Here is a 17093-nt window from a genome sequence, read left to right as displayed (position 1 = left end):
TCTCCCACTCCTTCTCCTCTTCCTCCTCTTCCTCCTTTATCTCTTTTAAGAAAAAAGAAGAAAAAGTTTGGTACTCACTTTAAGAATGTATTTTTTGTTATTGGATATGGGATTCCATACTTTTCCTTATTTGGTTCTTTATAATTATTGTGTAAAAGAAAAATTAAATGAAGCAAATGGTAACATTGGACTGGAGCACTGTGATACAAAATTGGAGATCCCTAAGGGTTTTTTGAATGTCTTACTTAGTCACTGCTTCTCATCAAACATACCCAAATGTTTGTAGTATGTGAGTATTCTAAAACAAATCTTTCATAGTGTCTGAGTACAGAATTAAATCCATAGTTTGCAGACACCTCTTTGTTTCTCTATATGCATTTAGCTACTGATACATCTTTTTCAATGAATGAAGCAAATCTGAGCACATACAATAAAGGGAAGCAAAAATTACCAGGTTTGGACTTCAGTTCACAGTCAGAAAGATTCTGTTGAGTCTGCCGGCAGGGGATCTCGGTATTAATACCCTACCTGGAAAGAGCTGACATGTTGAAAATGAGATTAACACCTTCCTGTTTTACATTAACTAAGGCTAAAGTGTCATTTGCCTCATCAGGAGAAAATATTCAATACTGAAATGATAGAGTTGTGAACAAAGATATGGTTTTAAGAAAAATGTTAAAATATGAAGTAGGATTTTTGTTGTGGTGGTAGAGGTGGTGATTCCTTAAAGATAAATACTTTGTGGAAATAAAAGACAAAGTAACAAGGATGCCTAAAAGCTAAACACAAGCACATGTTGCACAGCAACTCTTTCTCAGGCCAAGCCAATTGACACAGTAAGCACAATTGTCAGATGCTTAAAAAATAGTAAACGAATGCACCATATTGAAGAGTAATGATGCCTAGGTATTTGTTGCCAATTTCAGACCAGCCAAGAAACAAAAGAGCTAATATAAGTGATTTATTCATTCAGATATAAGATAGCACTTTTTAATTCCCTCACTTTCACAATCCATCTTGTTATGTATTTACTAAAGATGAGCATTTAGATGAAAAATATGAAAAATTCTAATGTAGGGAAGCCTCAAAAATCTCTGTCAAATATAAGTAGAAATGGGGTGGGAGAAGTCAGCCATAAGTGGCCTGAACTTCATACACTCAAAACAGGGCCTGGCCAAGAAACCAGAGAGACGAGATATGTGCTCCATGACTCATGGTTTGGTTATGCATGCAGACATTAACAATACCTAGATTATCAAACCAATTCAAATAGGTAAAAGGGCAGAGCCATACTTACAATAGGAGTGTTTAAGAAAGAGAAGAACTCTGCTAGGAGGATCAGGGGACATTTTCAAGAGGAGATGTGGTGTGACCTGGATTCTGTAAAATGGGTAGGATATTAATAGGTAGGAAGGGAAAATGGTGGAGAGAGCTTTCTAGGAAGAATGGACCAGTTCATTTGACTCCATGAGTGCTCCATATACAGCACTATGATTAAATAGACACTTAAAATATATGAACAGAAAACACACTGTCATGGAAATTACCACAGGGCATCCACTTTCTTGAAAAACCTATATATGTAATTGAATATAGAAGTGGTGTGCTAGTCAGCTTTCTATCAGGATGACAAATACTTATACACACTATAACAAAGACTGGTGTGTAAAGAGAAAGGTTTATTCTGCCTCACAGTTTTGGAGGCTACTCCATGATCAATTGCCTCGTTGCCTTGGGCCTGTGGTGAGGCAGTACATGATGGCAGAAGCCTCTCACGGGCATCTCATGGTCAGGTCAGGAAAAAAGAGAAAGAGGAAGAAACTGGGGTCACACAGTCCCCTTTAATGGCATGCACACAATGACAAACCTCTATTAGGTACCACCTCTTAAAAGATCTACCACTTTCCAATAGTGCCAAGCTGGAGACCAAGCCTCCAACACATGGGCCTTTTAGGGACATTCCAGATCCATACTATGGAAAAGAAAAAGAAATAAAATCAGTACCTAATTCTGCTTGCTAAATGCCTACTATTCAAGTCTTAAGAATAAAATACACCGGTAGCTATTGTTTCTATTCATTGCAGAGCTTCTTCTAATTGCCGCTATCTTACAGAGTCTCATTGAAAAGAAAGGGAGGTAGAAAGGGGGATGAAAATGCATGAGGTTTTTCAGGAATGCCAGTCATGTGAAGTTGGGCTCCTACTCTGACTACTTTCTTTTATTATTCCAAAGGTGACACTGGTCTATAGTGTTCAAAGGGAGCCGAGGAGGACAAGCAGTTTTAAGGAAGGCAAGTTAATGCCTCCCTAAGGAGAAGCCAAAGAGGCCCTTGCTTGTGGTGATGATGATAATACTAATAATAACAGTAAAAAGTGCAGGGGTGGAGTGGGGAAGGAGTTCTGATAACTGGGCTTGAGATGGGAGGAAAAGGTGGAGGTAAGCCTTGCAGGTGTTGGAGGAGGATTTGTAGGTGATGCGAGAATAAGGACAACTGGAGCTGTGAGGCAGGATACAGGAACATATCCAGGCAGCTACCAGGAATAACAGAGAGCACACGTTGCATCATCAGGATCACTGAGACCCGAATCCTCGGGGAAGTCATGTCTTTTTTGTACTAGATGTTTTGAAGCTGAGCTGGGGTGGGGGTTGTGGGAGGGGGGATGGAGGAGTGAAGGAGGAGGGGAAAATCACTGAGAAAAATTAAGCAGTCTGAAAGGAGAGTAAGATTATGAAGATAAATGTTTACCTCTCCACTGCATTGTATCTCTTGAAATGAAACTGTTTTTGAATAGTGCTGCATCGGTACTGCAAGAATGTGGGCATTGTGAACAAATTGACTGTCTCAGATGATTTGACACATTTTGATTTCTGCTTAGGAAAATATCTGTTAATCCTATTAGAAAGAGAAGGAGAGAGTCCTGAGCAGGAATGCAAAAAATCAAATCCATCTTGTGCACTCTATCCCAATGCCAAGTTTTTAAAATCTTAGCTATTTCCAAAAGACCTCATGCCTCATCACTGACCTATTTGGCATTACATCAAAATCCCTTCTTCTCCACCTCCTCCTCCTTGCCTGGCACTGCCTAAAATCAAGACAAGATTGGATGGCTGCCCTCTCTGTGGCAAACCAAAGGAAAAAAAGAAATCTCATTTTATGCTTTTCTCTTAACGTAATTTTCCTTCTTTTCTTCCATTTTTCTTCGTACTCTCCTTTTCTTCCTTCTTCCCCCTCCTTTCCTTTCTTCTTTATGTGGTTTGCTGTTTGCTAATATCCAACTCCAGACTATTCTTTGTGTTTGGCAGAGGAAGCAGTTTTATTGTTTGGAAACTCCAGGGGGGATATGGTGTCTATGATGTAGTCTAGGCCCAACCTCCCCTAGGAAGGTTAACTGCCTCCACCCTACTCTCAAAGGGGAAAAGATGCCAACCACACACTTGTGAGCTCACTGCTGTTCAGAAGTACTTTTTCTCCCCACAATAGTATACCTCAATGTTATAATGTGACTTTTTGAGGCCGGGACAAGTTATGTGGAATCTGAATCTATAGAGAGCAAATTAGCAATAAGGAGAACACAAGACATTTTCCCCTCACTACTTTGTGAAAAAGGTTCTTCTTGGAGCAGCACCTAAGTCTGATCAAAGGGTCTGTTCATCTGTCTCAAGAGCCAACGCTGGAGCTCAGCATGGAGCTAAAAATATGCACTCACAGTCCTAGAAAATTGTATTCATTAAACTCTACCTACAGGTCCTCACCCAGAATCTGCCCCGTACCAAAGCAGCTTGCTGCTGTTAATCCTCCTTTATAGATTAGGCAGTAAAATAAAGAGGGTGGGGCTGAAATGCAGGGGAAGTCTGCATACTTGTTTGGAAAAAAAGAAAAGGAAAGCACAGGGATTTCTTGTTCTCTCCTTCATGTTCTGAGTCGCCAGGATTGTCCAGACACCACTGAGAGACACAGGGCTTTTTAATGTTCTCAGTATTTTCACTTCCACAGCGTAAGTGCTACATGTAAAATGGGAACTTAGAGGCAAGATCAAAAAAACGTCTTTCAAACAGTGGAACATTATTTCTGTATTCCTCCTTTCTTTGTGTGTTAAGGAGGAAATAATAATAATCACAGCTGACATTATTGAGCACTTGCTATGTGCCAAGCAGGTGGTATGTTATTTACATAATCTCACTACATTCTCTAATATCCCTGTGAGATAGGTACTCTGGTTGCCAGTTTTGCAGATGGTGACATTACAGTTTTAGAAAGGTAAGGTAACTTGAGCAAGTAAGTGGCAAAGCTGGGATTTGAACTCTAAGCTTGCAAAGCCTCACTCTTAACATCTGTGCCATAATGCCCTCTCTAAATAGTTCCCTTAAAAGTATGTTTTATGGTTTTCATTTAAGACTTTGGTGACTGCTACTTAATAATAGTTCTGCTATTATCTTAATCTTTACAATTTTCTGCAATCAAATCATAGGGTTCCTTGAGGGAAGGGACTGTGTCTCCCTTACTTTCACAGCATCTCCTGCAGCTCTTAAAACAAAGTCTCTTGCACTAAGCTAAACAATTATTTGTTGAAATGCACTCTACATTATCTCTGTATCTAAATAAGGCCTGTCTAAACAAGTCCATTTCCCTCTACACTGGGGTTTTCCTCTTCTTTGTAGCCATCTCCTTCTTCTTGTTTTGTTTTCGAAAGGTTGATTTTGAACTAGAGGGACATTGCAGTTGTCTTGTCACTTAGCGTGATTTGAAAGTGAGAGTCTGTGTAGTGCTTTAGCCTGCCCTCAGCAATCAGGCCTCACATGCACGAAGCTCTGATTGTAGGAGTTGCCTTATTTGCATTGATGAGGATGAGCCAGCTGCTAGAGCATACAGAACTGCACCTGACACAATCACTGAGTTCAGGATTAGCGTGGGGAATCAGGAATCCACTGAGCTGCGTGGCAATCTCAGCCCCACATTAGAGTCACTCATGCAAAATGACCCAAATTTGCAATGAGCACAATTAGCAACCCAAAGATGCATGTTAATTTGGGGCCTGCTCTTTTCCTATATTTCCCAAAATTAAAAATAATAAATATACTCTTTCCTAGATGAGTCTGGGCATGAAAACAATTGAAGACTTTAAGGGTTTGTAGAAAATGTGCAAAACCCAGAAAATGAAGATTTCTTTGGGTAACCAGCCAACTGCCCCTCAAAATTGGCATCATATAGGGGAAGAGCTTTGTAGTGACATGCCCCCTTTGTGAATCAGTAGACAACAACTATGCATAAGTATAAATATAATAAAAACCACAATAACTGTAAAGAAAAATTTAAGCTCAAAAAAGGACTTGATATTTTATATTATACGAATATTTCTGAGGCTATGTTTGGATTACATATAACCAATATACACTCAATTATTTCAAGATGTCCTAAAAGTATGTTCCATTTTTATTAACCAGAGTTTATAAATCAAATTGAATGTCCTCAAACCCTGGGCTGTGTTTCCATATATTTCCAGTCTATAGGTATTAAAATGCTCACCTATACTTTAGGAAAAAAAAATCTACAACATTTTGCAAAAACTGAATAAATGATCATTCGAAGCAAAAGCATGCAGTTCAAAAGCTAAACCTCCCATTGGAGAACAGAAAATTTAATGAGCTTTTAATGGAATGCAATGCTCAGAGTAGTAAATTATTTGTTAGTTGACGATGCAATCAGCATGCTGATTAAGGTTGCTTGGTTTTTTACTAAACATTAACTGAATGAAAACGGGTAGTCCTTGTTCTGCTTGGGGGGCTTTAAGGAAGCAAATGGACTTTCAGAACAGAGATTGTCAATAAAGGTGAGTGCACTCCAGGTGTCATTTGAATATGATGATAAAATACTAGTGATAAATATTTAAAAGCATTTTAAATCCACAATGTTCGCCTAGTGTATTGTGGACTCTGTTTAAAGAAACAGTGGGCCTTAACAGGCCTAACAACAATCCCTCTATCTCTAGAAAGAAATATCTAGATCTGCTTTCTTTTATTGCAAAAGAAAAAAGAGGGATGGGAATGCTTTGAAAATATAAACCAACATGGACTCAGGGAGCAGGAACTGCTTGGGAGTTTGGGATGTAAACGCAAAAAAAAGAGAAAAAGGGACAAAAGTCAAAACAAAGAAAAAATATTCCTGCAGCAAATAAAAAAGGATATCTGTTTCTCTGGATAGAATGGGATAAAAATTTAATTAAGCAGTTTCAGTATTCTGTTGTTTTAAGATAATTGCTATTAGGTTATATATAATTTTAAATTTATAAATGATGGCATTCTGAGGGCAAGAAGTATTGTGTTATTGGAGTTATATTCCGTCTAATTTAGTAGGTCTGAAGGGGAGTGAAAGAAAAAGAACAAAAAAATGGAAATAAATTATCTAATCCTTATTTTTTGTTGTTAGATATTTAATACAGAATTCATAAAAACATCATTTATTATATTTTAGTCATATGTACATTAGTCGTAAGTTATTGCTTCTTTTGTTATTAAGTCTGTTTAAATTACTGGATTTATTTTCCCCCCTTACAAGGGGTTTTTGTTTGTTTTTCTCCCTACCAATTGAAGAACTGTGGGTTTGTAGGTTAATTTTCTTTGAACAGATAAAAATTTCTTTTTCTATAAATCCCAATTAGCTTCATCATCGTTGATTCTCTGGCAATGATCAGGTACTCTTAAAATCCGATAAATAACTACCTCTCACTTTTAACTATTCCTGTTTATGGCCCAAGAGGTTAAAAGCCTTTGACTGGCATTTGACTTCTGACCTCATATAAATGTTATCTTATCAGTTCCTGCTTGTTAACTTGTATTGAGTGCTTGTCCCTGATGGCTTTTAGATAAAGGGTTGTGGATTTTTTTCCCCTTTTTTTTCTTTTTAATATATTTCCTATAGGAACTAAACCATTTGCTTTGTTCTATGCCTAGTGCACTCAAGTCTGCACAGTAAGAATATGCTTTAAATCTGTTAAAAAACACCAAATATAACTATATTTATTTCTTACATTATTTTAAATTTAGCTTTCTGGGTACAATTTTATGATTAAAAATATATATTTATTATAATTAATGTTAGTAATTACTACTGATCTTAATCCTTTAGCATGTTTGTCAAGAAGCTAGCTAGCTTCATATTTTTTCTCTTGTAAAAAATACGTTTTTTTTTTTAATTTAGCTTTGCATTTTGCACCAGCATGAGATGAGTTAGAGAGATAATTTATGGAAATCTTGTCTCCGCAGACTTCAGAAGTCCGCCTAATGAGAGAGTCATCAGTAAGATATATCTTTTTTAAAAAATCAAATCCAGACCATGAACAGTGCATTTTCTAACCTTTGGGGAGGAAGGTGGTGGCCTGGTGCCCTCCTTTGCCCTTCTGTCCTAAGAATTAAGAAAGGTCTGGGCCTTTTATTTCATTTGCAGCTGTGTGTGTTGTTCACACATTCAAGTGTGTAAGTGTGTGAGTATAGTCACTACCTAAAAACATTTGAATGTTCGCATTTTAATCTCTTGCCATATACCTCCATGGCACCATGAGCGTATTCTAGGCAGATTTTGGTGCCTCAGAGACTGCTTCATTTGCAAATGACCTACAATGTGATTTCTAAACAAAATATTACATTAATTTCTGTGTGGAAAACAGACAGTAAGGAGAGGGAAGAAGGAAGAGGCAGCCATCTTGGAGTCTGTTTGCCTTTTAGCCTCATTCTTTCTTCTTCTAAGGCTCAGTAGTTAGAATATTATCTTTGTTTTTAATTGGCCCTCGACATAAAGCAAGAGGCATATTCAAGAGACCTTTGTATTTATACCTGGCATAGAAAAAAAGTTGTAACCTCTGTGGACTTTAAGTAATAACTACGACAATAGACAAACTACACTTATTATTCTCTATCCTTCTAAATAAATATACATATAAATGAAGCATATGCCACAGCTTGTAAGAGACCTGTACAAAACCTATTAAGGGAAACAAATGTCTATTTGGACCATTCATGTGCTGCTATCTAAAGAATTAATGTCAGTAAAGTTATCTGCCCTTCCTCCTCCCCCATTCTGTCTTTTCTCTCTCACACACACTCACATGCAGGCACACAAACACACACACCCAGACACCCCCACTATGGAGAAATGGCAACCCTGGAAACTTTTTTTTAAAACAGGAATTCCCCTTCTCTTAGATCATAGGTATTTAGGAACATTTGAAAAAGACTAGCTTTTATTTTTTTATTTTATTTTTCTGTGTATGGAGAGCTGCTATGGGTTTGTAATGTCCCAATATTGCCCGTATTCTGGCAACACACAGGTTTCATGCAATTTGTCCTAACTTTTCATTTCAACTATTGCTTTTCTCAAAGTGGCCAGAGTTTAAAGACTGCGAAAGCAAAGGGAAAAGAAAAACCACGGCAGGGGGAAAAACAAACCAACCCCCAAACTGGTGCTGGTATTCACTGCATTGACACATTCTCAAATGTTTTCTCTGTGGTTATAACACAAAAGCGCTTTCTTCTCTGTTTTGATGTGTTAAAGACGGAAAGAGAGAGGACACTTCGAAGTGGTAAAATAAGTATTTGGAAAGCACAGGGAAAGTAATTCTCCTTTAAGCGCCCAGTATGTGTCAGTAACATGTAGAAACTCTACAGTTTAATATTAAGTTTTTAAAATTGGAAAGGGTCTGAAATGTTAAATTTAAGTGCACTGTGTCACATCCACCAAACTTTTAGCTGCCAGTGTTACCTTCTTTTTGTATAGTCACAAGAGCATCTAGAAGTAATCATTCTACTGTCTCTGAAATAAGGAAAACAAGGTTGCTAAGCCTCTTCAAAAAGGGTGTTAGGGGATTAACGACAAACTATTGTCAAATTTTGATATTTGGCAGAAACTATAAACTTTCATTCCTTTAATATTGGTAATCTGAACTAATTTTCCTAGGCAATATTATTTGCAGACTGTTTTTTACTGAAATAAATGAGAATAAAAGACAACAATGTGGTTGTTAAACTCTCCTACTCCATTGACCAAATTCTCTGAGTAGAATCCCAGAGTCCCTTTCAATTATGCTTTTTATCCTTGAGTGGGGGGGGTTAAAAAAACAAGATTTAAATGTGTAAATGACCATTCTTCCAAGTATATAATTCATCTTTTAATATAAGGTCCTAAGCCTCAGTATATCTAGGGAAGAAAAAAGTGTTTACTTAAACCAGTTTATATACCAATCAAAACAAACTCCCCCAAAAGAATTTCTGATGTAGAATTTTTAAATTGTTGTAGTTAGAGGAACAGAAGATGAAGGGAAATTGAGGCTCTCAGTTTTTCTGCACATCTAAACTTAAGCTTTATAAGGTTACCAAATGATGTATTTAAAATACTGCTTATATATGTTCATATGTTTATAAACTTATCCCAAGAAAATATTGAGAAATACAGCCCATTTGATTTTTTTCTTCTCTGCCTCAAAGATCAAACCAGCTCTGTTTGGAAAAGCAGAGGCTTCTATGATATTATGAACCTTTTTGTGTTTCAGCAGTAAGTTGAGAATTTAGAGTCAGAAATACCAAAAATTTTAAGACCCAAATTATTGCTGCTGTTCCTTTGTGAAAACTAATGCAGATGGGCTTCTAATTTCCTTTGGTATCTGTCCTGTCTTTTGTGTTTTCTTTATTTGTATAATTTGGTCTTGTCCCTTCCTAGAGAATACTTAATTTGGGCACAGTCTTCCTGGTAGATTGTTATTCTCACTCCCCAGCTTGTCTGGGGCTGGGAATGGAGGTGGATTTCCTTACTTTAACAGCTTTGTAATTCAGACTCAGAGAAGAAGGACTTTTTTCTATCCATCTGGACATGCTTAAAGGTCACACCCAAGAGTATAAGCCATGTTCATATCATTCTTATGGAAAGAGGAAAATAATATCCACAGGCATCTGATACTGGGGCATGGCCTGGACACACACCTTGTCTTCTTCTTCTTGTCCTTGTCTTCCCTGAAGAACGACTATATTCATCCCCAAAGTGGTTGTTTCAAAGTGACCAGTCAGATGCTAGTAGGTCAGCTGGCCATACTGTTGGACAGAGGGTTCATAAATCAGAGAAATGTTGGTGTGGTTGAAAGAGGAAGGTAGGCCAGCCTGAGGGAAGCCCCGTAAATCTCTCCCAGAGCTTTGTTCCCGGTAGGGAGTGGGGTGAGAGTTGGGGTAGCTCAGGGCTGTGGGCTGTTTAATGCCCTGGCCCTCCTGCAGTGGGTGCTAACCTGTTGTTCACAAGAGCTGCCACTACCCTTCCCAAACATCGGTCCGCTTGGAAAAGTCAAGCACGGCTGAGCCCTGATTTTCATTTAATAGTCAAAACCAAGATGCATTTGGGCTATGATGATAGGACAGCTCCCTTGAAAAGATTATTTGAACTACAAAGGCATTCATTTAGGGCTAGCAATGTTGCAAAAGGGCCTGCTAGAAATTAGCAGCCTGTCCTGGTATTTGGAGAGCAAGAGTGACAACTTATTGGAAGTTCTCAAGGAATCATTTATATTTCACACTCCACTAGGCAGCTGATTTGAGATTGTCTGTTAGCATAACAAAAGCTCTGAGCCTGTGAACTTCAGAAACCTTTCGACCTCTTAGCTGCTGGCATGAATAGCCCCCAGTCCTGCCTATAGAGATCTCCCAAAGCTCCCCTGTTCGTGGCTAAATTGTTAATCAGGGTAATTTAATATAGTTTTCAATATGCCTCATCTCTTATTGGGAAAGGTATTCACAGCTTCCCTACACCGAAAAAAAAAAGTTCTTTTATTCAAGTGTGAGAGGGGCAGCTGCAGACAGACCCCATCCCTTGCTACTCCCCCCACTTCTCCTTCCCAGCAGCAATGTTCTGAGCAGCAACCACAGGGAAGGGCCAGAAAGAGAAATTGGGATGATGACGACTACTACGAAGATCCCTTTGCATGTGCTCCACCCTGAACCAGAAACTCCAGGCTTTGTATGCTGGGAACCAACAAAACAAAAACCCAAGAAACCCAAGGCTTAGCCATAAAGGAAACTTCAGAGCCAACACACACACACACACACACACACACACACACACACACACACACACACACACACACACACACACACACACCCCACACCTACTTCTCTGCCTTCCCTTTCCCATCACCGTTCTCCTCCCCCCATCTCCCAACTAAGCTGCTCCTGTGGCCCTGACAAAATGCACCAGACCCCGAGGCCTGCTCATTTTCATTTCTCTCACTTGTCAGAGACAGCCCACACCGGGCTGCACACTCCTTCACACAGTCACACGCAGCCTGTCCCCTGCATCCACTCCCAGTGTCACACATACTTTCTCCCACCGCTCCCTCCCACACTATCAATTCACATGCACATTAGTTAACTCAAAAGAGCTGAAGCACAAATATATTCATTTTAATCCAGTTAAGACCTAAGAGGTCTCATAGGATATTATTCAATAGTTTGAAAACCAAGTATAAAACTCAGATTTTGCTCTACTGTTTCATCTCAAAGAGGCCTACAGTTTGCCTTTCTTTCACTATCGTCCATGTGCAAAAAATAAAATAAAAAGTGAATTTTAAAAAATCATCATGAGCAAAGCACCCAACTTCAAGTAGACATTCTGCTAAAATACTATTATGTTGTCTTTCTTAATGATTGTGTTTCTAAGTGCCCATGTGCAAATTCAGAATGGTAACTTCAGACAACGAAGTAAAAATATGAAATCACTAATTATGTTTTTAAAATTAGAAATGGAAAGATACAATCTCTTAATCTTATTTTTATTCTTTCTTTTCCACGCTAGAATTTTAGGCCATCTGAAAAATGCATCTGAATACTCCCGGATCTCTTTGGCGGTGATTTTTGGTGTGATTGGTGCTTTCTCTTTGTGTGAGTTGAGGCCTTGTGACTTGTGCCATTTCTCGTGTATGTCTGTTTGGGTTGGTGTGTTTGTCTCTCTGCCTCCTGAAGTTGGATAAAGGCAAGGTCTATTGCCTGAAGTATTTTCTTTGATTTTTCTCTAGCTCAGAATGATCCCGGATGGGGGTTGGGAGATTTTTTTTCACTCACTTGGGATCTTAATGTGGCATCTAAAAACTGAGGAGAGGTGGGAAACCAATTTCTGTTTACAGCATCAAGGAAAGGGTTATAAAACCTCCCATATCAGAAATACAAATATAGACCCACACGTAAGGAACCAAAACAAAACAAATAGCCCAAACTTTTTCCCAAGATAATTTTTCTTGACATTAAAACAATGGTTAAAAAATAAGTTTCCTAGTCAAAATTTAAATATCTAAACAGTGCCCACAGGTGACATGTAGAAACAGAAAATAAAATAATTGTTTATAGTTATCATATGGTAATCCTCAAATTTATGTTTTCCTAAAAAGAAAAATCTGACAGCTTCAACTTCATTGTTGTAAAAGTTTTGAAGATAATGAGTTTTTTAAATTAGTAATTTGTGCATTATTCATTTCAATGATATGCTTTTGGTTTATTTTATTCTTTAAGTTATGATTTTCATTTAAAAAAAATTGATAGGTATTACAAATTGGTAGATAAATATTGCTAGTTTCTGTTTTTAAAAAGCCAAAAACTTGAAATCATTCATAAAAAAATTAATAGAAATTTAACTTTCATAAGATGTTTAGAGAGAAAAAATATTGTGGGAGTGAATTCAAGTATGACGTATTTGATACATTGCAAGAACTTTTATAAATGCCATGATGTACCACCACTCAGCACAACAATATAAAAAAATTGTGGCTTTAAACCCACGAAAAAAATACACAATTTTCATTTTCAGTGCTTTTGCTTAACGTTGTTTTCATTAGCCTTTTCCTCATTAGAATTTATGATCCATGTCCATCATTGCACTTTCACATCTCTGATTTCTGTTAAATTTCCTAGGAGAGGTTAAAAAATAGAAAAGAGTAAAAAGGCCTGTTTGCTTTCATCTAAGGTGCTCAATATTTTAAGACTATTTATATTTGCATTTAATTTTTCCATTGTCTTAATTCAAATTATTAAAATTTGACTTAAATTAATTCTATTGGGAGCTAAGAAGTAACAGAGGGATTTTTAAAAGGAATTAAACAACACATTTTTGCTAATTACAACGTTTTCTTGAGCTTGGGCCATCTAATGCCCTCTTCAGCATGGCACAGTTTGGGCTTTATATTTGTGGAAAAAGAAGGGTTAGAGAGAGAAGGATGTATATTTGGAATGGTGTTTGACAGGGGGAATGAACGCAGACACCAGAACAATTATATTACAATCCCATTGGGAATGCCAGCACCAAATTTAGCCAGACTGATGGGGTACTGTCTAGACGGTCCCTTTTGTGTATCAGCTGTTTTTTCCCTGCTTTATTGCACTGCTTGAATGTGTGAGTTGAACATGCATATGGATCCCAAACATAACCCTCCTGCAACCATACATTACTATTAAAGTTCTTCTCATTTGGCTAAGATTCAAGAGCTATGTATTCCTACTGTATTCCCTTTGCAATATTTTGTAATTAAAATGCAGCTTCCAGATTAGTGGTTTAACAAAGGTCATAAGACAAAATAAAAGGTGCCTGGTCTGTTTCTTTATATGAAGAAAATGTACTAGGTAAACATTTCTATCTTCCCAAACATGTCCACCTCTTTTTCACTCAAGTGAAAGAAAGCCATAAAGAAAAGAAATAAAACAATGAGAGAAGAAAGGCAGAGTACATATAAATTACTACTTTTCTTTTTGAAAAGGGCAAAGGATGGAAAGAAATAATATTCATTAAATGTTTGCAGGGTAATTAATGGCAGTCAGTGTATGTGTGTTTTTCCTTTTTTTTTTTTTTTTTTTTTGGTAAACCAAATGGAGTCTAGTAATCAGGGTTCTTACAAAGTCTTAGAAATGGATGCCCAAACTCTTTTAAATATATGGTTACAAATTGCTTTATTGTTGTTGCACAGCTAGAAAATCCCAGAGACATTTCACATTTGGGCAACTGTAAGGATTTTGTTTTCTTTGTAAAGATAGTGCAGGATGGATAGGCTTACTTTTAAGTGAGTCAGTATCCTCATAAAACAGTCATTGTTCAAAGGAGTAGGAATGCACCCTTAACTAGGATACACACTTCACAGGTGATGGGTATTAAGGATGTCTTTGCTAACAACCAAGAATTTGAAGCAAAAACACACAAGTATTATTGCAATTAGAAAATAAGAAACAGAAAAAAACACTAATACTGATGAAAGAGGTGTGAGATTCACTTCTTCCCATACAGTCACCAAGAATCGAAGGTATAAGAAATTAGAATTCCAGACAATGTAAATCATTGTAAATAAAATCCTTGCCTCATATAAGGATCTGGAATGAATTCACTGTTTCATGAAAGAGGATCCCATGATTCATAGCTCAAATAATTTGTTAATGCATACACACAAACTTTATTTGGAGCAGGAATTCTGCTCTCCATTTCTTTGAAATTATTTTCCCTTAACAAAAAGGAAAATGGTAAAAGCTTTTATTTTAAAGGGAAAACAAGTTAATAATAGGTAAAAAACATAATCTAAGTAGTTAGATTCTTGATACATACGCTAAATTTTGTGATTGATCAAATCATAGAATTTAGATTTTTAAAATAATGATTCTCAATGCTTTGCTTCTGGAATTTGATAACTATCACTTATTATGGACAATGAAGACTTCATCCATCTTTTGAGGATTGAATGCTGAAGATTGTGTTATAGGAAAGAGAAAGTAAATTGTACTTCTACTTTTACAGAAAAAGGAAAGACAAGAGGTGATCTATTTTCTTGGTTTGAAACATCATATAAGCAAATCAACAATCCTAAAGTATGATCAGTGACATAGGCTGGAAAAAACTCCTGGTTGGAAGAGGGGATGAAACTTGAACAACTGACATAAAATATGGAGAACTTCAGTAGGCACTTAGAGGGATTGGTGTTAGCAGCCTTTCAGGCCCAACTTTGGTAAGACAGACAAAAAACATCATCAAAGGCAGGTGGAGAGAGCAAAGAAACCAAGACTGAGAAATACAGAAAACAAGAGGAAAATGGGGGTTTGTGCATTGGTTGGGGGTGGGTGGCAGGCAGTGGTACTGAGTGTGGGGGAGGGGGACCAGGAAGAAAGAGGGAGCAGAGAATGAATATTCTAAGCATTGTTTTAATCTAAAACAGAGCTGCTTCCAGGAGAATGAATTTCAATGGAGCTGAGCCAAAAATAATTACAGAGATTTTCTTGTTTTGTTTTGTGAATGAAGAGCATCTCTTTTCTCTGGAGATGCGAGAGTGAGAAAGCACCAGAGCCAAGAGGTTGAAGTGATGCCCCTCTGCCCCTTTGCTTCCACACACCACAGTGGCAGCCCTTTCTTTCTTTCCTTTCCCAATAGCTATTGGCACAGAATTGTGTGAGCAAGAGACGAAAGTGGCAGCAGCCCTCAAACCTTAGCTGGATTTTCTATTCTGACAACAGCTTGTTTACTTTGATAAGGCTGAAGTATTGAAATTGGAAGCAAGATTAGGGTGGGGGGGCAGGAATACATATTTTAGGTTCTAGAAATAAAATTGAGCTATTTACAGCTAAGAATATTCTCCTATTTGAGATACTTGAAACTTCCTTTGGGGTTTGTTTTACCAATTACATTTGTTTCCTTGTTTTTCATCATCAATAGCAGGCTACTAAAGGAAATAAAATATTCTGTCAATTTTCCTCCATTTTCTCTGTGATGTAAAATCTTTATCTTGGAACCTTTTTTTACAGGGAAAAAAAAGTCATTTGTTAAAATAGCTTGAGCTGTGACTGAATTTTTGTGGAAGCAATATAATATACTCATGAAAGCAGGAGTAAAAGACTTTATACTAATATGAAATGCACAAGGTTGGAGGAGAATCCACTAACATTAATAGACTTTTGTGACAGTAATCATAAACAACTCAGAATTAACATCTAAAGACTATTAACTTTCTTAAGATAAATTGACTTACACACAAATCATTCCAGTAAGTACCATCTGAACCTGGGCATTCTCTTCAGATTTCTTCTTTTAGTTGTTGGGCCCTGTTAATAACCCTGTTGTCATTTTTTACCATTCATAGATGTTAATTCTACAAGAAGGGTTAAGGTATCACTTGTGTCCTTGTGCTATCTGAATTAAAAAAAAAAAAATTTCAAAAACCTAAGGATCAGTTCCTTTCCTCTATATCATATTTCACAACTTGTAGAAATTCATACTTGGTCTTATAAATATTTGATCTACTAAGTTTTAACAATTGAGTGACCCAGCAGAAGAGCAGCATAGAGTTGTAAATTTAATGGGTTAACACTAAAATGACCTTGGCATGAATTTAAGGCAAAAACATTTTGATTGTATTCATGGTCAATACTATCTACAGTCTTAAGCATAAACATCTGAGAAAGTAGCAAGAATAGACACAGTTTCCTTTAAAACTTTTACATATTAAAATTAGTGCTGTTTTCTGCCAAAGAACTATTGAAATATATAGCAGTTAGCAGTAAAGTTACATGATTCTATTATGCAGGTAACTTTTTTATTTTTTAAAAGGTGAAAAATGTCTTCATGTACATGGGACTTTATTTAGGGATTTTCAAAACATGTTTTAAATGTCACTGAATTTATTGTGTAAATCTGCGAATATGAGTTTTATGAATCCACATTTAATTTAATTAATCATTGATTCACTTGACATTTTTCTCCTCCTGAATTCTTCCCCCTATTTTCATCTCTCTATTAAAAGCATTTCTTTCACAGTGGTAGACTAATTTTTGAAGCAGATTTTACAAAATAAAACTGACAATGGTTTTAGAAGAACTTTTAAGAGCATTCAACTTAGATTTATTAGAAGTGATTAAATGAATACTTAAGAATTCAAAGTATCACAGTAATCTTAACATTGTATTTAAAAATCTAGTTCACCAAAATGAATGATATACTTTTTAAGAAGAGCAATTAGTAATATCAAATAACCAGAATCATCAGAAGTATACACTAAGCCAAAACAAATATTTGAGATTAGCGACAAATATTTATTTCTTGAAGAAAACAT

General features: G+C 36.7%; 1 long non-coding RNA gene across 1 annotated transcript in view; it reads left to right on the top strand.

The window, feature by feature from the left end:
- The first annotated feature begins 5673 nt into the window (after positions 1–5673).
- LOC141424174 (uncharacterized) overlaps positions 5674–17093 on the top strand; it is a 45778-nt gene continuing 34358 nt past the window's right edge. The window contains exon 1 of the long non-coding RNA XR_012449121.1: positions 5674–5828. This is a non-coding gene — a long non-coding RNA (uncharacterized lncRNA). The remainder of the gene's footprint in view (positions 5829–17093) is intronic.

The sequence above is a fragment of the Castor canadensis genome, chromosome 6 (assembly GCF_047511655.1).
Source record: "Castor canadensis chromosome 6, mCasCan1.hap1v2, whole genome shotgun sequence".
Taxonomy (NCBI): Eukaryota; Metazoa; Chordata; class Mammalia; order Rodentia; family Castoridae; genus Castor; species Castor canadensis.
Note: the sequence above shows the minus strand (reverse complement) of the source record. Positions and strands in the feature narration are given on the sequence as shown.